This window comes from Mizuhopecten yessoensis, unplaced genomic scaffold (genome assembly GCF_002113885.1).
Source record: "Mizuhopecten yessoensis strain PY_sf001 unplaced genomic scaffold, ASM211388v2 scaffold1375, whole genome shotgun sequence".
Classification (NCBI taxonomy): Eukaryota; Metazoa; Mollusca; class Bivalvia; order Pectinida; family Pectinidae; genus Mizuhopecten; species Mizuhopecten yessoensis.
In genome coordinates this window covers 95,464-111,317 of record NW_018404015.1, presented here as the reverse complement: position 1 = coordinate 111,317, position 15,854 = coordinate 95,464, and the positions used below count along the sequence as shown (strand labels likewise).

Genomic DNA, 15,854 nt, shown 5'->3' with positions numbered 1-15,854 from the left:
CGAAAAGGTCTTCAAATAATGTTACGGAAATATGTGTATTAGACAAATTCTTTGATTTGATCTCCAAAAACTATTTAAAACCTGCGTCTCTGGTGATGATGCAAAATAGTCAAGAGCGGTCTTACATATTCAAGAGCAACACGATAGGGCATATTTGAAAGCCATTATATAACGGTGTTAATCGTTTTGCTCAGATACTGTGCTGCATTCGGCGAAGGTGTTACATAGGATATATCTGCGACAGACGGATGAACGCAAGCCTTCCTGGTGAGTACGGCCACAGAATTTTACATTGAATATGAATACAGCCTGTGGGTTCCATTCTATGATTTGAAGGTATTTGCACTGAACTAAGAATATCGTCATAGCATTATATTTACGCGTACCAAAGCAAGTACCGTACGTGTATAACTATAGCAAACGATTTTCGTGGAGAGAATATGTGTTTGATTTGGCGAATATTCCTTTTTTGCTTTTTGCAGAGTTATCTTCTCTTGTGAGCATGTATTGAGTGTTACGTCATTGAATTGTGTGAGAAAATTACGTTGTTTTCTAAAAAATTGATGACGTTTCTTTCACAAACAAATGACGTAACAATCAATACCTGCTCACAAGAGAACATAACTCTTCAATACGCAAAGACGGAATAAGACACACTATTAAAAGCTATGGCGAGTCTAACTATGCAACTAATGAAATATGTTTTTCTGTATGAGCTCTGTTTCTTTGTCATCGTTTTGTTTGAACCAATTCAGAGGGAAACGGGTCAAATCATTTTTTTGTCTATTCGCAATCCCCTCGGGATCCAGATTTACCTTTCTTTTCTCTATGATGAAGGAGGACCAAAACAATCTTGACCTGCTGAACCCCTTGCAATGTTTATAATCGCTATCATTTCATTTTATGTGAGTTGTCTGAATATTCTAGACACTTTTAAAGACTAAAGCCGCGGTCACATCTTACGGTCACGCACGTAGTTGACCTTTGTGGGGTGTGACCGTAGTTGACTGTAGTCGACCGAAGATAACCTTAATCAAACGTATTCAACGTTGTTAGACGTAGTTCAACGTAGTTATAAACTTAACATTACTTAACCCTAATTGACCCTTCTTCACCCTAGTTGGTCCTAGTTAACCGTACTAAAAGTACGGTGAACGTACCGTGAACGTACTTCAAACGTAGTCTAACCCTAATAGTTGTCCCTATTTGACCCAAACGGTCAACTACCGTAAACACTATGGTCAAGTAGGGTCAATAACGGTCAAATACGTTCAAACTGCGATCACAGTACGGCCTTGACATCCAAACTCACTACAGAGATATTTTGAACATGTTGACAGATTTTAGGCTTACCACGGCCAAATCATGGGTTTCTTGAAGTTCAAACTATGTTTCTAACTATGTTTAACTACGTCTAACTACGCGTTATTACGTTAAACTAAGGTAACCTACGGTTGACTACAGTCAAGTGCTGTCATACCCCACTACGATCAACTGCGTGCGTGACGGTAAGATTGGACCGCGGCATAACACTGTTTAAACTAACGGTTTAAATCGGCAGTGTGAATGTCATCAAACCAAAGCAATTATGATAAAAACACTTGCAAATTAACAAGGATAAATGCGATTACAAAGTTCATCTTAATCAATAAGGATGCTTAACTAGTTATGATACACACTGGTTATGTCATTCTCCAAAATTCAACCAAAATTCAACCACAGTCCTTCTTTATGCAGACATTTGAGAATCATATTCTTCTAATATACAAACCGACAAATATAAAAACCGAAACAACTGATGCAGTGTAATTCATTTTTGGCTTCCTGCATCTGTTGTAAAATGTAAATGGCACAATCAGGTGTGTGTATGTGTTAACGTTTATGTTTTTTACAGACACAAGTATAGGTCGTGGGCTTTGTTAGTCAGCTAAACCATTCTGAAATTAAAAACAGTAATGTTGTAATAAGGTATTGATACAAACAAATACCATACCAGATACTAATAATAACAACAATACTTCGGGGATCTTATATACCGCTTTATAACAACCTGGTTCAAATGTCGTCTCAAAGCGGTTCACAAATTATCATACGTGGTTATCGGGCCTTTGCAACCAACAAATATCTTTCTCAACCACATGGGGAGCACACAGCCGGTGCTGCAATTTCGGCGCTAAAAGCTTGCATTCAACACTACCCAACAATGTACTCATTTACAGCTGAGTAGACTGAAACAAGAGGAGTAAAGTATTTTGCTAAAAAATACAACAATATGCCGTGACGTGACTCGAACCCGCAACCCGTCGGTCACGATCCTGGCGTCCTATCACTATGCCGTGCCTCCTGCTTCAAATAACACAGTAAATAAGCATCCTCCCTCATGATAAAGATGGCAGCGGATTAAACGTCCGTGGTGGCAGACATGTTTTTGGAGGTATTATGAAATTGTAAATAATAATTCTCCTTTCGTATATAAATAATTATTTGCTTTAGTAAACGGATAAGCAACTCCAAGTCAGAAAAAAACATTGGAACGCTTAGTTGGAGGTTGAATACAGATAACGCGTACTGCCTACCCTAACCAGCATGTTTATCAATGTGCGCTGTAGCGATGTTAAAAGGTCGTCCACAAAACAGGCATCCATGTATGAAATGTCATTGTGTATGTCATTATGAAGGTTAACAACATATCAATACAAGTAATTCATTGAAATTCATATCATCTATGTCAATAAGTAGTCTATATAAATAAATATTATACAATTGATTTCACATATCTGAGGCGATGCAATTCCAAGTATTAAATGAGTAGCCTACGTTATCTGCTTTGACTGAACTATTTTCCAATATTTAAAATCTCGTTCAATGTGTGTCTTAAAGACCTTGTGTCAAACCAACCTTCCAGGATTTTGGAGACATTGAGGTGTCTACCACAAGTGCTTCAAGACACTCTTACCCTCTTGAATATGACAGCTTTTGTAGTCTTGGTGCTGCCAATCTTTGGCGAATAATGCATGTGACAAAGTGATGTAGTATATGCTGGAATCGTGAAAAGAATACACCTGGTTAGTACCCACTGCATGTAGCGAAGAAGGCGACTAATATGGGAACCCCAAACAGAAATGTTGATTTTCGTGTGTGCCCTCTTCTTAAGGATACATGAACGACCAAATAAATCTGCTGCACCAATTGCAGTTTTTGGGATTTTTATATCTCTACTTCTAACAATTCGTTTTTGGTTTTACGTTAAACAAAATAAAACCACACCAAACCAACGGTTGGCCGTAACTCCGGCTGTATCTGTTTGTAAAATTGTTTTAACGAATTAGTATACTGTTTAATAATAAATGGTAGATTTTACGTCAAAAGGTGGTCGACTCTGCTAATGGACTGCCTGTCATCGTTGTTGTCCGTAACTTTGTAGATGTAATATATTTCGGTATGGTTTACGTAAAGTTTTCTTGGAAGAATAAATTACCTTTGAAATGCCTACATAGTGTACGTCATCAAATAGTTAACTCGCGACCCAGTGGTAAACGTTTGTTTGTTTGTTTGTTTGATTTTGTTTAACGTCCTATTAACAGCTAAGGTCATTTAAGGAAGGCCTCCCCTGTGTGCAAGATGCATGCGTGTAGTGTATGTGTGTGTATTTTGGGAGGCTGCGATATGTTCGTGTTTGTCTCCTTGTGATAGCGCGGAACTGATGCCGACTTTATAGTGCTACCCCACTGAAACATACTGCCAAAGACACCCAGCAGGACGCCCCACCCGGTCACATTATACTGACAACGGGCGAACCAGTCGTCCCACTCCTAACTTGCTGAGCGTTAAGCAGGAGGAGAAACTACCATTGTTAAAGACTTTGGTATGTCTCGGCCAGGGGACAGAACCCAAAGCCTTCCTCACAGGGGCGAACGCGCAACAAATGGCCAAAAGGAAGGCATTGTCAAGGGAGGCATTAGGAAGAAGAAAGTTATTTAGAAAGGAGAGAAGAGATAAGGTCCCAAATTAAGTCGCCTCTTACGATCATGCAATTGGGGGCAGCAGGTACAATTCTTATGCCCTACCTGCAGGGTTCCAGTGGTAAACACGCTTTCCAGTGGCTTCCTCTGAAGGTCGAGATGGTCAGTCCACAAGTTTTGTTTTTATCTCTTTGCTGAAATTTCCTCCTGCACGGTTGATATGAAAAAAATATAAGTTTATAAATAAATCTGTTTAAAATCTAAAATTTAAAATATAACGTATTAAATGGTTTTCGAGACACCTTTTGTTAATTTTTACTACTAAATATACTTACGGACCATATATAGACATGGAATCTCAAACGTTTAACCTTAAATAACACCGATTAGTACTAAATGGACGTAATTGCATCATTGCAGGGGCCGGGGTTGCCAAGTAATTACGGCGTCTGACATTCTGCTACCACCAGCCCTCCCTCAACCACTTGGTCGTGGGGCAGTCGCCAGGTACTGGCCATTGGTCGGTGTTTTTTCTCCGGGAACTCCGGATTTCCTCCACCACCAAAACCGGGCAGGTCTTTAAATGACCATAGTTTTCAATAGGACGTCAAACACAAACAACTAATGCAACATTGTAGTAAAAGTGTTAACTTTGTCTTTCGAGTCTGCTAACTTTTTTATAAGTTGATTCCTGACTTGTAATTTCGTACAAAATGACTACTGCATGGAATGTGAAAGTCACTTGCGGTATTTTGTTTTACATTTGTGTAACAGAGGTAAATATTTAATCAATGCCTCCGTCAGAAGTCGAATCTTGAACCTCTGGCTTACTAGTCCTACGCTCTACCGAATGAGCTAAAGAGAAAGTCTCGCTAGCCGAGTCGATAGGTAGTGGCTAGTATTTTGTCCAGGGTGACATATGCATAGAAGACAAAGAGAGTTCATGTAACGTTGTCATAATGTAAAGGACTTTTTCGTTCCAGTCGCTGGTGTAGAAAATATGTTTAAAATCTCCGCAAGTCTCGGTTAATATATATATTCTACGTCGGAGTAGAAAACAAAACAATAGCAAATCTTCCACCACAATGATAAGAAATACTCAGTTTTTGAAACAATAAAATGTATGTATACACTGATATACACAGCAGTGTCTGGGGCAACGTATTGTCACGAGAGAATCGACACAGAGACGAAATGGAAAGTTACGCCTTGATAGAAACTCTTGATCTGGTCTCATCAACCTTTCCCTGTAGAGTGTGAATGGACGCCAAGGGATACGCTTAATCGCATGCTGCAATGCATCTATATTCCAATAAGCAAATTGGCATTTACACGTATATACATATACGGGCCAGTCAGCAAATATATACTTTTTATTATTGGTATCTGACGCGAACGTTATCTGCCCGTATGGTGAGTGTTTACGCCTTGATGCATTTTGCGTGGCTGATGTAAAAAAACATATGAATACTTCAACGTTAACACACAAGGAAAAAACCAGAAAATCGATATTGAAAAAACTACAAAAAACATGAACAGGACAAAACATCAAAACAAAAGGAAATGCATCATCAACCAGGAAAAAACTACCACAGGCAAAATCATGTGCTGGTGGGTATAAACCAGGCGCATATTAGCCGATAGTTGTAGCGTACGTTCCCAACAACAACGCAGATCAAAAGTGACAGTAGACATGAACTCTTATCAACAGAAGCCATGGAGACGCAAAACATGCCACAGTGGCATGACTCTTAATGATGTGTTAGTCTAGCGGCACATCAAAGTGGTCCTTGAATGTTCCCAATATCAACCGACATCGTCGTCATTTTTTGAATGTTGTTGTTTTCGCGAGTTTCTGATATTCGCTATTTTCGCGGTATTATCTTTTCAACGGGAAAAATTACAACCTGCGAAACAAAAAGTGAAATAATCCATTCTTACTTTAGCGCTTTCTGACATGACCACTGGAAATAACTCGTCAAAAAAAGATCCCACGGATTTGTAAATTAAAACAACTCCTCGAAAGAGGAGATTTTGAAGTGTAACCTTAACTTAACTGTTGAAAGGTGTAAAACCGTTTTCAAGTTTGACCAATGTCGTCAAATATGGATGTGGATGCATAGAATTGAAATAGTATTCACATCATAACAATATTTGTAAACAAAAACAGTACGGACAAACACCATATCGTATCTGTACCTAAAGTTAAAACAAAATAAATCGATAGCCTTTATACGTGGAAATAAAAACATGAAAAGAGTTCAGAATGACAGTTTCAGCGGAATTCTTTCCATAAGTATATGTCGTAATAAGGAGTTGAAACCACTGACCTTAGATTATAATATCTAACAAGCTGAGCTACCACACAAGCGATTGTTGTCTGGCTCAAAACCCACAACAAATTTATCCAAAACTGTAATAATGGAAAGTTACTTTGTATATGAAAAGTTAGAGTGAAACTGTTCCGTGTTTTACCTGTAGTAGAACAGACTCTTTAGGTTGTTGTTAAGATTATCTATCTGTCTTCCAATAACGTGGAACCATGATCGTTGTTTTCACCTAATTAGTGTTATTGTAGACATGAGACCGCCGAGTGATATGTTTTTGTTAACGAGAATACCTTTTACGTATACAATGAATGTGATGTTCGTGATAATCAATACAGGGAACTCTTTATTTGCCAATAACATTGCATGACTAGGAAAGGACACAGAAACACAAACATAAAAGAATAGGTTTGATGGCCTGCTACAGATATTAGCTTTTCTAAAAGGGTGATATCTGATAGAATTTTATTGTTTGCGTCAACTTTACGACGCAGGGTTTCGAGGGATAGATATTGAATGTCGGAGACAAATTTATGAGGCGGGGTTTCGAGAGATAGATATTGAATGTTGGCGACAAACGTATGACGTAGGGTTTCGAGGGATAGATTTTGAATGTCGGAGACAAACTTATGAGGCGGGGTTTCAAGAGATAGATATTAAATGTTGGCGACAAACGTATGACGTAGGGATTCGAGGGATATATATTGAATGTTTGCGTCAACTTAATGACGCGGGTTTCAAGGGATATATATTAAATGTTTGTGACAAACGTATGACGCAGAGTTTCGAGGGATATATATTGAATGTTTGCGTCAACTTAATGACGCGGGGTTCCAAGGGATATATATTGAATGTTTGTGACAAACGTATGACACAGGGTTTCGAGGGATTGATTTTGAATGTTTGCGTCAACTTAATGACACAGAGTTTCGAGGGATAGATTTTGAATGTTAGCAACAAACTTACACCGCAGGGTTTCGAGGGATCGATATTGAATGTTAGCAGCAAACTTATGACGCGAGGTTTCGAGGGATAGATATTGAATGTTAGCAACAAACATATGACGCGGGGTTTCGAGAGATAGATTTTGAATATTGGCGACAACTTTATGACGCAGAGTTTCGTGGGATATATATTGAATGTTTGCGTCAACTGTATGACGCAAGGTTTCGAGGGATAGATATTAAATTTTTGCAACAGACCTACGGTGCAGGGTTTTAAGGGATAGATTTTGAATGTTGGCGACAACTTTACGACGCAGGGTTTTAAGGAAAAGATTTTGAATGTTGGCGACAACTGTATGATGCAGTGGTTTCGAGGGATAGATATTGAATGTTTGTGACAACTTAATGACGCAGGGTTTCGAGAGATAGATTTTGAATGTTTGCGTCAACCTAATGACACAGGGTTTCGAGGGATAGATTTTGAATGTTAGCAACAAACTTACACCGCAGGGTTTCGAGGGATCGATATTGAATGTTAGCAGCAAACTTATGACGCGAGGTTTCGAGGGATAGATATTGAATGTTAGCAACAAACATATGACGCGGGGTTTCGAGAGATAGATTTTGAATGTTGGCGACAACTTTATGACGCAGGGTTTCGAAGGATAGATATTGAATGTTGGCGACATCTTTATAACTCGTGTTATCGACATTTCGAATTAGTTACACGAAAAAACATTATTTTTTCTACATGGCCCTTGTAACGTTGGACGAGCGTCCGTTATGTACTTTGGCTAATGATCACAACTAGAAATAGTTTTTAGAGTAAATTATTTATTTATAACAAGAACATATAAAAAACGAATCACACTCTCACATTCACGCTCACTATCTCAAAGGTAACTAATAAAACTACAGCCTATTATAGCTTCAATCCTTGACGGCACGGATGACACAGCATAGACAAAGTCTATTTGAAAGTATCACATAGTGTAGCTCTAGTAGAGTAGTTTACTGATCAGATCACCAACGGTGATAAAGGTTCGCTCAGTGACGCTAACACACCTTTGCGTCCGTACATAGGTAATGTCCCGGAAGACATACACACGACAAACCTCCAATGGCTGAATAAGGTTTCCTGTCTGTCGTTGAGACATTGACTCCCCAGTTCTTGTGGATGGCCTTGACCTTGTCAGAAAGACACCATCTCCTTATAAGCTGACCTTGACCCCGTTGAATTAGTAGCATTCTGGTCGGTCCCGATGCAACTTGCTTGTAAGATGGCATACTAGGTTCTGCGTGGTCACCCAAAATGACTGGTCCCCCGTCATGTGAAGCTAAAATATAAAAATATGCAAATATAGAACACATCACTCTGTACTACATACAAGTGTATCAAAGTATTTAAAACATTTAATATCAATCCAATAATAGTTTAGCCACTACATAATGTTAATGAATCTAATCTAAATTATCTAAACTAATGTGCAGGTCCAGAAATAACTTCAAAATCATGAAATCTCAAATGCGTACTCTATGTCCACTCCCAGCTTCCATACATTTCACACGCGCACAGTCGCACAGTAGACTAGACGTTAATACAAACGGATCAGTGCTTCCATACATTTTCTTATCGAACTGATACACGTTAACAGTGATAAAACTGATATTTACAATATACAAATACATCTGGCTACTTACAAATGCATTTACTTAAGCATTGAACTATTTTTGTATGGCATTTATGATCTATTTGAATGACACAGCTTTGCAAGCAAACAACATAATGCGCGCTTTTTTAACTTATATTTATATTTAAAATTAAAAATGCCCGCCTTATCGACAGTCCACACAATTTCGTTCAATAGTTTGAATAGCGTATTGTCGGGGGCTGATTGGCAAACAAAGTAGTACTTTGAAATTTTAGCAAACACTTCAATTTTATTCCACAATTCAGTATAAATACAATTGTGTATGATATGTCTATAGGGTGATTTAAGTTTAACAATAGAACTCTGAGCTGAATGTTAGATTTGAATTTGTTTCGATTTTTCCCCGGAACAAATTTCGCGCATGGACAAATACAGTGAACACCGTAAATCCCACTTTGCCTTCCACGAAGGAGTTATTTTTGGAAGTTAATTCGAACTTTTTTCTTTGCTCAATTTGTGAAGAATCCAGGGGTGAATTTATTTGTTGATTGTATGGGAACCTGAAAACAGTCGGTAGATTCTATAACAGCCTCGTTATTTGACATGTCGTCAGAAACTGAGGAACCGTGGATGCGAGACGCGTGAAACTGATAGCGTTTGAGGTGAGTGATCTTGCGACGGAGCACAGGTTCGTTACAAATGTCTGAAATGTTTATGTGTGCTGTGACTCATATCAGTAGGTCTATAGACTATATGTGTATTTCAGACATTTGTAACGAACCCCTATTGATTAGTGCAGTGTAACAGACGATATTTCTGATAAATTGCATGAGCGTTAAATTTGTTTCCATTGCCGGCATTGGTGATTTCAACCGATGTGCATTTTGTACGATATTGCAGACCTTGGTCTTGTTTTCGTTGTAATAAAAGTGTTTTTTTTATTTTATATTTTATTTTGCACATAAATTTACAATGACATTGTCAAATCTCACAATACCCAGCGATATTTCAGCAGCCGCCATGTTTATTTATATTGGATATTGTAGTTCCGGTCAGTTTTGTATTAATACGCTAAGAATTGTGTCTCGTGATGCATGGTTATTAAAGTCCCATCAACGACACGGCTTTCAAAGAGGCTATATAGTGACAATGTCATTCAAATGTAAATATTATACATTTGATATCGAATACTTATTATAAGAAGTGTCTAAAACCAACAAACGTCACGCATGAGTGGACCGCACCGATAAACAGAAGGCTTGACCGATAAAATACAAGGTATAACGCAACGATACCCGATATAACAACAGAAATAGAGGAGAGATATAAGATACTCACCACAGACTGTCTTCTGTGCTCATATTCACACTGGAATATCTTATAATTCAATCGGTTGGACAGAGACGATAAGCCAACACTAGATCTACCTGTATAGTACATCGTCTCCCCCGCGCTTACCTATTTCCGCCTAACGGTCATAACGGTATTACAAAACTTACCAATACATGCGGACGTAAAATGGAAGTGTCTACTCCTGCTTAACGCTCAGCAGTTTAGGAGTGGGACGACTGGTTCGCCCGTTGTCAGTATAATGTGACCGGGTGGGGTGTCCTGCTGGGTGTCTTTGGCAGTATATTTCAGTAAGGTAGCACTATAAAGTCGGCATCAGTTCCGCGCTATCACAAGGAGACAAACACGAACATATCGCAGCCTCCCAAAACACACACGCATACACTACACGCAAGCATCTTGCACACAGGAGAGGCCTTCCTTAAATGACCATAGCTTTTGATAGGACGTTGCACAATACTAAACCAAACCAAACATGCGGACGTGAGAGCCTTAATGCTCCTCCGTAGCAGTCTGCGGGAACGACAGTACAGCAACAGTATCAACCATCGAGTAACGTGCGAATTATCACTAAAATTACGACGCAAACAGTTGCAGCCAAATTGATTGCATCGTTAGTTCATGAAATTGGAGGCAGTTAAAAACCTTTCAACGTTGATAAAAATGTCTGGGTTACGTGTTAACTATTTTTTTTTTTTTTTTTTTTCACGGAATGACTGAAATATTACCAACGCTACCATTCAGCTAAGTATTGCTTTTAAGGATAATTCCGCCGACATTCAAAAAACATTAGAACCCTATGAACGTAAGTAATAGCTTTTGCATATCTCTTCTCTCAAAGGTCTACTTTACAGATTTCTCTTTCTAGACTACCAGTAGCTAAATGAAGGTTAAATTCTTCAAATTTATATGTATAGTGATTAATACCACGAGATAGGGGACACTGATATTTTGTTTTAACTATTTGTCAAATAGCCGATAGTATAAGAACCTTCTCTTATTCTTAGTAAATTATGTTTATGCCATTGTTTGAAACTTTTTAATATGCGTAAATGTTAAAATGACCTATGATAGGATGTAAAGAGAATCATCAATTTCGAATCGTGAAGTAATTCTAGACATAAGATCATCAGTCAGTATTTTTTTCCTACATTTTTGATAGCTTGTCCATATTCTGTGAATATAGAAAAAAAGTTACACAATAACAACGAATAACTTTGAAACTTTGAGGAGCGCAGTGGATAACGCACTGACCTTTCACCAAGGCGGCAGGGGTTCGATTCTCCAATCGGACGTGAACATCTATGGAGTTACAAATGCACCTGCCCGACTACGTGGGTTTTCTCCGGATACTCCGGTTTCCTCCCACATTAAGATTCACCGCGCGCTGACATCCGGGCCAACAAGAGTGATCAATATAAGTTGAAATAACTTGTTTCATAATTATTGTAAAATAAATAAAGTTTGTAAATCATTCTGAAATATCGACTGTGATAAAGTGTGTGTATTCGTAGGAAAAGGAAAATTAAGTTTGCGTAACGAGAATTAAATTTATGTTTGTATATATTGTTAAGATTTGTACCTAGTTGTCTATAACATAAGTGGTTTGAAATTTTGACCGCGTGTTAATTTCAACCATTAACACTTCCAATATAACTCACTAAGGGTCAGTAAAGGACCAAACATACCTTCTGTGACGAATTATCATGTTCCTGTGATCGAAGCAGCACAGTCTATGATTACAACTGTATTTATGAGTGAATGTATCGTCAACGAAACTTGTCTACAATTGATGTCTTCTGACGTCAAGTGCAAAAAAATTACATCAACTCCACAGCTATACGAAAGTCGTTGTCGATTGAGCGATACACAAAGGCAGACGCAAAGCGTTCTGAAGCGAAAATTCAAGCGTCATATTGATGCAATGGCGGCGTTATTGTCAAAATCACTTGACAAAATTGTAGTTGTATTCAGGGCGTTATGGTCCGTGGCTTTCATTCCCTTTTTGTTCATCTACATGTAGTAAGGATAATAAGAACATGTAACATAAAGAAAGTTGACCAATATAGTATCCTCCTCATTGTCGTCGGAAATAGCCATGCAAATAATGTGAATATCAAACTGACTCGATATATTTTTCAAAGCATTGTCAGTTTAATACATCATTAACTAAACAAAAAAGAAATCTTTTGCTTTGAAGTTACAAATCTACATCCTTGTCTGTGTTTCTTGTCTTCTCGATCTCATTTAAAATCCGGAAACTTGTCCTTTCAGTATTTGATTTCAACATTGTTATGAAGATTTTCCGAACGTGAAAATCTGTTTCAAATTTGCTTTTCCGCTTCAACTTTTCCCTTCGTCATGTATTGCTGTATTATATACCTACATGGACAAGACAAGCATCTGTTAAGTCAGCCAGTTTACGGCTTGCCATATTACAGATCGACAAGATAGGAGACCCGCGTTCAAAGAGCTGTATACGTAACACATCATAAACATTTGTATATCTAGTGAGCGGGCAATTCATCAAATCATGATTTATTTACAACGATGACAGAATTTAAAACAGTTAACATGAAAATGTGCCGCTATTAAACTCTTTGTAGAATTTTTTTTCTTTTTTTCCTGTACTGATCATGAAGGTCGATCGATTAAAGCGAATCTTAACAGCGTAACATGGGATGCAGTGTACGTGCAGTTTATGCTGTTTGTATCTTAATTCTTTGACGATTAATCACAACGTTGTTATGAACTTTCTTTAGATATCTCAGCAAGCAACTCGAACGTTCCTGATTAAATGTCGCTTTATGTTGTTAAAGATAATTTTGATACAAGTTTTCGTCCCGCAACTAATGAAGGTTTAATCAAAGCAACGTCATTTTTGTATCATTATTACTCATGAAATGGGTTGATGACCTCCGACTTGTACTGTGACATTATGCTCTGGGCTCATATTCATGAAATTATTTACATATTCAAGCATGTATTATGTGATCAGGCCAACGTTCTTGTACATTGTAACTCGTTTAAATTGGGTTTCATGATCAAAAGGTCAAGTGTTAACATTGAAAATGGTATAACGCTCTTTAAATCTCTTGCCTGTCATCGAAAAAATGCGATTTTATTTACAAATTTATTACAGGAACAAGAAATTTGATTTGAGCACAGAATCTGATTTTGAGAATGAAAATAGTTTCGTGAAAACGGACGCAGATTGCAGATTTTAAACCGAATTACTTAAGAAATAGAATATATTTTTGTTCAGCATATTTACATGACTCACGCGATTTGTGGATTACGTTCAGAAAGCCAATACTGTTATGAACTTATACATGTAAATGTTTTGACAAATAAATCTGAAGATATAGCCAATGTCTTCTATTTACCTTTCCAAATACTGTTAATGAGTAGATGCAAGAAAGAATTAAAAACATCAGTCAAAATGCATTTCATGTCAGCTATCCCAAAGCAGGGGAGAAGTACCATAATAGCCAATAGTATACGAACCTTCTCTCAATCTTTTAAACTTTTTTTAATATTATACATACATTATTGTAGTATGTTAATGCCATTGTTTGAAAATGTTCAATATGCGCAAATGTTAAAATGACCTATGATAGGATGTAAAAAGAATCGTCAATTTTGAATCGTGAAGTAATTCTACGCATAAGATCAGCTGTCAGTATGTTTTTCCTACTTTTTTGATAGCTTATCCATATTCTGTGAATATAGAAGAAAAAAAGTTAAACAATAACGACGAACAACTTTGAAACTTTGAGGAGCGCAGGGGGTTGGGAGGGGGGGCAAGCATGGCATCACCCTTGTCCATGTATGCTACAACATTTCTCTACCGGGCGAGAAAAGGGCGAGGAACCATTTTGCGAAGCAGCGATTTAAGCAAGTTTCACATCCGGGTATTGAGAAATCGTCGCGTGTACAACCGCAATATATGTCGTTGCTAACTTCAAAAACAATAGAGTGACATTACAACGAAGCAACATGAATTGGCGCTAAAAGTTTGGAAGGTATTTGATTTTTAATTGTCCGTTAACTGGTGCTTTTAAGGCTAATAGCATGCATTGACATTTCAAACTGACATTAATCACTGCTGGTCTTTTTAAACAAATGAGATGCTGTTTAGTAAACAAGACGAGACCAAATTATCTTGCCTTAGTGATATTCTATCTTTGAATCCTGTATTGTGTTTCTTTCTACTTCCAACAACTTTTTTGTTTCCTAGGGCATTGCTTTGCAATTCCTTACTTTTGTCTTTAATGTTGAACGTTCTCCAGGGTGAGGAAGGCAATGTTCTCTGTCCCAAAACCGGGATATACCAAAGTCCTTTAGAATGCTAGTTGTTATTCCCTTCTTAAAGTTCAGCATTTAGGATAGTGGCAACAACTGGTCCAGCCGCTGTCAGTATGATGTGACCGGGCGGAATGCTGTGTTGGGTGCCTTCGGCAGGGTATATAAGTGAGATAACACTATAAAGTCGGCATCAGATCCGTGCTATCACAAAATGGCAAATACACCAACATACCATGCCCTCAGCCCACATACACACATGCACGCATACATAACACACATGGAGCCACGTCCTTAACTTTCGCTAAGACGACATTCCCTGCATAACCAACCAACCGTATGGCAGCCTATGGAAGCTGACAATAGAGATGTCGAATGCGTTGTTATGTAAGGATTTACAGTATCCGTCATACAAAACATTCATCCCATCATCTACAACAGACATTATATACATGCACATATATAGTATGATTTGCAAGATCTGACTGTTGTTTATATATTACTCTTATTAAAAACATGTTTTGCACAAGTAGCTGTATATTCGTTGCCGGTCCACAGCGCGCACTGGGCTATATATATATCTAACCGTTCCAGGCATCTCCCACGTACACAGCACGCGCTTCTGATTAAATCAATATCCCATCGTACTGGCTCAAACACGTGTTTATCTATACTCCACGTCTAATTGGCATCTTAATTAGTTTCAAGTGTGAACTCGGTTGTCACACACACACACTAGATCCTGTGTATTGTCGAGTGCATAAATAGAATACGAAATTAATTGCAAAAAAATTACCAGATGATTGTTTCTTGTTAGGAGTCCTTGTCCAAACAAATCGATCCCTAGCCGTAATGTGACTGTTATTTTGACGGATTCTGAAAGAGGGAAGCTTTGAATAAATGTAATAGATATGTTTGATTTTCGCATCGCACCTACATTTTTTATATAAATCGATGTATCAACACCATATATATGTTTTCATGTAAAATACGCGCACATATTAACACACACAGCTCGTCAAACCCATCAGAATGTCAACGCGCCTGTAGCCTCATTCCAACGCTTTGGTTAGTGTCGTACAACAGAGCTTAGTGCAATATCGTGTGAACAATGACATTGTTGTTCCGGAACACTGGAACAATGCTCAATGTAGAAATTTCACCTGGGGGTACTTTCATTGTAGTAATGATCTGTTTGTGCAGTAATGAAGGTATCTGAATAAAAAAAAACGTGTTTTGAATCGCTAAGAGTAACACGGTACAGACTTAGATTTGTTTGTTCTTGTTTTACGTCCTGTTACCAGCTTTGCTCGT

General features: G+C 37.9%; 1 protein-coding gene across 1 annotated transcript in view; it reads left to right on the top strand.

Annotated features, from left to right (window-relative positions):
* The first annotated feature begins 230 nt into the window (after window positions 1-230).
* LOC110460384 (sex peptide receptor-like) overlaps window positions 231-15,854 on the top strand; it is a 29,051-nt gene continuing 13,427 nt past the window's right edge. The window contains exon 1 of the mRNA XM_021513262.1: window positions 231-267. The gene's annotated coding sequence lies outside the window, so the exon portion shown is untranslated. The remainder of the gene's footprint in view (window positions 268-15,854) is intronic.